Source organism: Otolemur garnettii, unplaced genomic scaffold (genome assembly GCF_000181295.1).
Source record: "Otolemur garnettii isolate 467f Iridium unplaced genomic scaffold, OtoGar3 scaffold00085, whole genome shotgun sequence".
NCBI classification, from domain to species: domain Eukaryota; kingdom Metazoa; phylum Chordata; class Mammalia; order Primates; family Galagidae; genus Otolemur; species Otolemur garnettii.
In genome coordinates, this window is record NW_003852480.1 from 3,322,706 (window position 1) to 3,329,242 (window position 6,537).

Here is a 6,537-nt window from a genome sequence, read left to right on the forward strand (position 1 = left end):
GTTCTGTTTTAAGTAGATTAAAGGTAGATGACCATTGTCTTCATGCTTGGAAAGTTTCATTAGAGAAGTCTGTAATCACCCTGATGGCCCCTGTAGGTCAACTGGCACTTACTCCTGGCAGCTTGAAGAATCTTTTCTTTTGTCTTGACTTTGGACAGGTTCATCACAATGTGTCTTGGAGAAGCTCTGCTAGAGTTGAGGTGACCTAGGGTCCAATATCCCTCTGAAAGGAGTGTGTCAGAATCTTTGGTGCTCTTTGGGAAATTTTAATTTATAATATTCTATAGTATGGCTTCCATTCCCCCGGGGCATTCTTTTCCCCCTTCTGGGATACCTATAACTCATATGTTTGAATGCTTCAGAAAGTCCCATAATTCTGTCAGTGAGTGTTCTGTTTTCTCTCTCTTCTTTTCTGCCTCTTTAACTATCTGAGTTATCTCAAGAGCTTTGTCGTCTACCTCTGAGATTCTTTCTTCTGAATGGTCTAATCTTTTGTTAATACTTTCTATTGCATCTTTAAGTTCCTTAATTGACTGCTTCAGTTCCTTCAGCTGCCATCTTTAAGCCTGTGATCGGGTGTCAATATTCTTGATCTTGCTAGAGGACAGCCTGGAAAAGGCAGAGGATTTAGATTTTTCTAGGCTGCAGAGATGAAAGTAGAATGGGAGGGGGTGATCTTTTGGATGCTGGTGAAGTGGGGGCTCATGTCATCTGATGGAGAGGGAAACACTGAAAGGATGGCTGGTATTAATAGTGAAATAACAGAAAAAATATTAACTTACAGATTTTTTTAGTGAGGGCTAAAAAATTAATTTTAGGCTGTTAAATCTTAATCCTAGTTTTGAGAAAATATTGTCCTGACCTTAGTTGCACCTACCTGCCTTTTCTATCCTAACAAAAATGATAGACAAGAGGTTGCTGATGGGCAGAGAAAGTGACATGATCAGTGGATAGAGGGGATTGATAGGATTGAGGAATTAGCAGATGGACAGAAGCTGGAGGGTGTGACCTTAGCCTATATTATTTCAGCAGACAGAGCTGCTCTTGGTGAGTGAGGTCTGGGTGATGGCCATTACTATATTGGAACAGAGCAAAGAACTCTGAGGATGAAAAGATAAATCTGGGAATTGAGGGTCCAGTTTACCAGATGGTCCATTACAGGGATGTAGCGGTCTCCCAGATAACTTCCCTTTCTGTGAAATCTCTGCTCTAGAGCCTATCCTGTCTCTCTTCCCACCTCCTCAGGTCTCTACAAATATCTAAATTCAGACTTGACAACAAGCTTCAGAGCCTGAAGGGGCAATCATGAAGAGCTAACAAACAAAGGATATTATTCCTAACTCACTAGTAGTTGATGAGAATGAGAATTAAAATCAAGATGAGAAACCATTTCACATTCATTATATTGGGGAAAGTAAAAAATGTCTGAGAGTATTAAGTATGTGTGAGGTTGTGCAACAGAAACTCTTCTATGCTGCTATGGAAATTTATATTAGTATAATCACTCCTAAGTATGTATTTTAGAGAAATCCTAATGTGAACAGAATGGGACATATTTAGAATTGGTTTTGTAGCATTGTTTGCAGTAGGAATAAGATGGTAATATCTGAAATGTCTTTCCAAATCTACTTGCTGCCTGTCTTTCTGTTGGGTTCTTTATCATTTTGTTATTAAATTTTGGAGTGCTTTATTTTGAATACAGTGATAGATATATATCAACATAAAGGAATGCTATAAATTCACTGAAAAGGAATTAATAGGCTCAGTGCCTGTAGCTCAAGCGGCTAACGCACCAGCCACATATACCAGAGCTGAAGTGTTTAAATCCAGCCTGGGCCCGCCAAACAACAATGACAACTACAACCAAAAAATAGCTGGGCATTGTGTGGGCACCTGTAATCCCAGCTGCTTAGGAGGCTGAGGCAAGAGAATTGTGTGAGCCCTGGAGTTGGAGGTTGCTGTGACCTGTGATGCCATGGCACTCTATCCAGGGTGACAACTTGAGACTTTGTCTCAAGAAAAAAAAAATTAATAAATACCACATGTGTTGATATGAATAAGTCTCATGAATAAATACGAAACAAGGTGTAGAAGAATATATTTGGTATGATATACCACAGAAAGTTTAACAGTATACAGAAAAAGTCTATTTGCCATAAAATTTTAAAAAGGCATGAAGATGGGAAATATCAAATTTGGTATGTACCTTTGAAGTGCAGGGAGGCTGAGTGATCAGGAAAGGGTCCTCAGTGTGTGTGTTTATGATGTATGGGTAATGACTGGTATGATTTTATTTTTTAAGCTAGGTGGGGAGGGCGCATAGGTGTTTCCTTTGATTCTTTATATCTTATTTTTACATATAGATATTGAATTATAAATAAAAGTGTATATCTCAAAAATAGGTAAATAAAGTAAACATTATTTCTCTTTACAACTGCCTTTTGGGGGGGGGGAGGGACAGAGTCTTCTGTCGCCCTGGTTAGAGTACCATGCGGTTATCATAGATCACAGCAACCTCAAACTCTTGGACTCTTTTTAGTAGAGAGAGGGGATGTGTCTCACTCTTGCTCGGGCAGGTCTCAAACTCAAGCATTCTGCCTGCCTTTGTCTCCCACAGTGCTTAGGATATAACAGGCTGAGCCACGGCTGCCAGCCTCCAGTTTTTTTTCTTCCTGGCTCTGCTGCCGCCTTATGGCTCTCCTGCTCCCTCTGGCGGTAGCTCCTGCAACTGCAGATCATTGCCCCGATGTCTTTACCGAAGTGATGAGCAGAGATGATGTGGGACTTCTAGCTCCATCTTTGTGCTCTTTGTAATGTAAACTTTCCACTCAAAGTAAAGTCAAAATGATAAATACATCACAAAAACGATTTAAGTGGTTCCATCGTCCTCATGAACTGAATAATTTAGAAGTGGCTTTGCTTAGTTCCTGTAGGGCAGGGCCAGTATATGTGGGATGGGGGAGGCTGTGGTACAAAGTAGTTTTAATTTGGAATAAGGGAGTTTAAGAGGAGGGTAATTTGGAGAAATATTTGAAAAAACATGCAAGACACTGTGCATTTTTATGCTTACTTGCCTTAAAATTAGTTTGACAATAATCAATTTACTTTGCTTGAGTCCTTAACCTACTTTTGTTCTAATGACATTTAAACCTGTTCATCTGTCTCATTTTCCTGTAATAATACACAGCAAATGCCCATTAATATTTGCATATGATTCTTTTGCACGCTAAAATTGTTTATTAAACATTTCCTATTTCCTGCTTCTCTAAACTAAACCCTTATTAAGTTTATTGGCCACAAGATCTATTTCCCATGCTTACCTATTATTATTTCTACTTGCCTTAACTCTTTTCCAAGTGTGCTAGCTTTTTTTTTTTTAATTAAACAAAGGCTATATACATAGCTATAGCTATTCCTTTCACTAAAATATTTTTGATTTGGTTGGGCACAGTGGCTCATGCCTGTAATCCTAGCGTTCTAGGAAGCCAAACTGGGTAGTGGATTATCTAAGCTTAAGAGTTTGAGACCAGCTGGAACAAGAGTGAGACCCCATCTCTACTAAAAATAGAAAAACTATCTAGGCATTGTGGCAGGCATTTGTAGTGCCAGCTACTTGGGAGGCTGATGCAAGAGAATCTCTTTAGCCCAAAAGTTTGAGTTGCTGTGAGCTATGCCACCAGGGCACTCTAGCTGGGGCCACAAAGTGAGACTCTGTCTCAAAAAAAGGGAGATATTCTTAAGTTATTCCCAGAGTACTTATTTAGCACTTATTGCTTTTTAAAACACAGACTCTGCAATTGTGAATACAATCTGTGCATACATATATACTCAACAGAAGTATATACCAGAAGAAACTGATTTGTCTCAGACGTTTCATTACTGGGCTGCTCAGCAGTAATATTGTTGTCAGAGTAGGTGTTCTACTGGTTCAGAACCTCTTGAGAGCTTTTTCCATTCTAAAGCCCTTCAGAAAAAAACACTGGGCTGATAGTAGAATTTTTTGTTCTTACATTGGAGGAGCTTTTTTCTTTTGCTAAAAATGACTGATACTAGAATATATCTTGGGAATATCCATACCAGCAATTTTGACATTTGATATAGGAAAAGTCATTTACAAAAAACATCGAGTCTAAGTAAACAGGAAAAAACTGATAAGTAAATGTTCAGTGTGTTAATAGCAGTAAGAAGTTTGTGGAAATAGCAATAAAGGCAGGGAGAGGGTTGTGGAAGAGGGGGAGACTTCCAGTATCTATATTATATAATATGTAAACAGCTGATATAAAAAATATGTTGGGTAGTTTTTTCTCTTGGAAAATTGTCCTTTTAAATCATTTTCAAAATGAAATTTAAGAAATGAATGAAAACAATATCCCAGGGTCCAGGTAAGGTAATTTCCCTGTTAATATTAGAGGGAAGAAGTGAAAACAAGAGGGGGTGTGTGTGTGTGTGTATATATATCTGGGACCATCAAGTCTGGAAGGAGGTGAGAGTGGTTTGTCAGCACCTGCAGCCTGCAGTGTGTGTGTGTGTGTGTGTGTGTGTATATATATATATATATATATATATATCTGGGGACCATCAAGTCTAGAAGGAGGTGAGAGTGGGTTGTGAGCACCTGAAGCCCAGTGTGTTGGTGACATTGCTGAATCACATTCTCTCTACTGATCCTTCTGTGGGGATAGCTGGAGATTTTAAGGGATTGGGGCAACTGGGTGCTGTGTCACTTTTCCTATTCACCCATGATCTGCCTTATAACCCCCCATTTAGTCTTCACAATACTCTTTTGGAAAGGTAAAGAGAATGATTGTCCCCAGCCCCAGGTATTATTTTCCTTGCTTTTGGCCTTGCTAACGTCTCATCCTTCAGATCTCAGTGTAACCATCTGTCTCACTGAAGACATTTCTTACACCCCTTCCAGATCAAGTCTATAGGTTGAAATCGTTCCTCCTCTCCTACATCTTTTTTTCCTGGTCATGCTGCTGGCTGTTTGAACATGCATGTTTATTTGTCTCTCCTGCTACATATAAAGTCTACAAAAAGAAAAGCCTATGTCAGCTTAGCTTCCTGCTGCGTTCCTCACTCAGCGCTGTGCCAGGTACGTAGCAATGCTCCATGATATGTTGAATAAATGAAGAGCAGCAGTTCATGAGTGCTAGTTATATATTTCAGCACCCAAGTGCCTCTTTTGAAAGTCTCATCTGAAATCATTTTGCAATTATATCATTATGCTTTCTAAAAGAGAAACACACTGCCTGTCTTCAGTCCTGATGGACGCTGTATGGTCGGCATACATCAAAGGCTTTCCTAAGGATCTAAAATATGGCACCAGGAGAGAAGGACTTGAGCTGAGTGTTGTCAACACAGTAATTCCTGCAATAGATATTTGCTGACGGGCTTATCTTCTCAAACCATCTCTTTCATCTTTTTGTTCCTGCTGAAGAACATACAGCAGTTTCCTCTTGGGCAATCATCTTAAATCATAAGATTGCAAAGTGGGAGACTGGGCAAGCTTCCCAGCTGTCTCACTATTTTCTTTTAATAGATGTGGGGTTACAGATCCAGAGGGGTCCAGCCATAATAAACTCCTCGAAGCAGAATTATCTCATGGCTGGAAAGTGTCGGCCTTGTCTCATGCTGAGAGTCTTTGGCCCTTGTGTGTTCATTTCTTTACGATCTCTTCTTACAACTGTTTTTTTTTTTTTATTTTCTCCTATCCCCCTTTCTTTTATTTTTAATCTTTTCTTTCAGATTGATATGAGGGTACAAACAATTAGGTTACAATGTTTGCATTTGTTAGGTAAAGTCCCTGCTGTAGTTGAGTCCCACTCCCAGGAGGTGTGCTGGGTGCCCTTACATTGTGGCCAGCAGGTAGGAGCACATCAATCCCCCTCTCTTCTCCTCCTTTCCCCCAACTGGAATTGAATTGAGTTTTTCTCTTCTGTGGGCATGTTTTAGTTTGTCTACTGGCTTCATATTACTATTGAATACATTGGCTACTTGCTTTTCCATTCTTGTGATATTTTACTAAGAAGAATGTGTTTCAACTCCATCTAGGTTAATACCAAAGATGTAACGTCTCCATCTTTTTTATGGCTGAATGGTATTCCATGGTATGCATATGCCACAGTTTATTAATCCATTCCTGGGTTAATGGCCGTTTAGGTTATTTCCATATCTTGGTGATCGTAAATTGAGCTATGATAAACAATTTAGTGCAAATGTCCTTGTGATAAAATGACTCTTTTTTCTTCTGGGTGGATGAATAGTAATTGGATTGTGAGACCGAATGGAAGGTCTAATTTTAGTTCTTTGAGGATTATCTATACTTTCCCCCCAACTTAATCCCTTTTCAGCACTCTTTGCTCTACCCTAGTTAAACTAGAATGATTCTCTGTTCATCACGTGTGCTCTGTGTCACATTATTTTAAAGTATGGGTTCACTTTCTCATCATTGAGAATCCTTAGCCCCACTCTCTCTCTGCTTTTTCCTGTCTTTCCATGACCACATCCTGTTCCTCCACAATCATGGGGTCATAT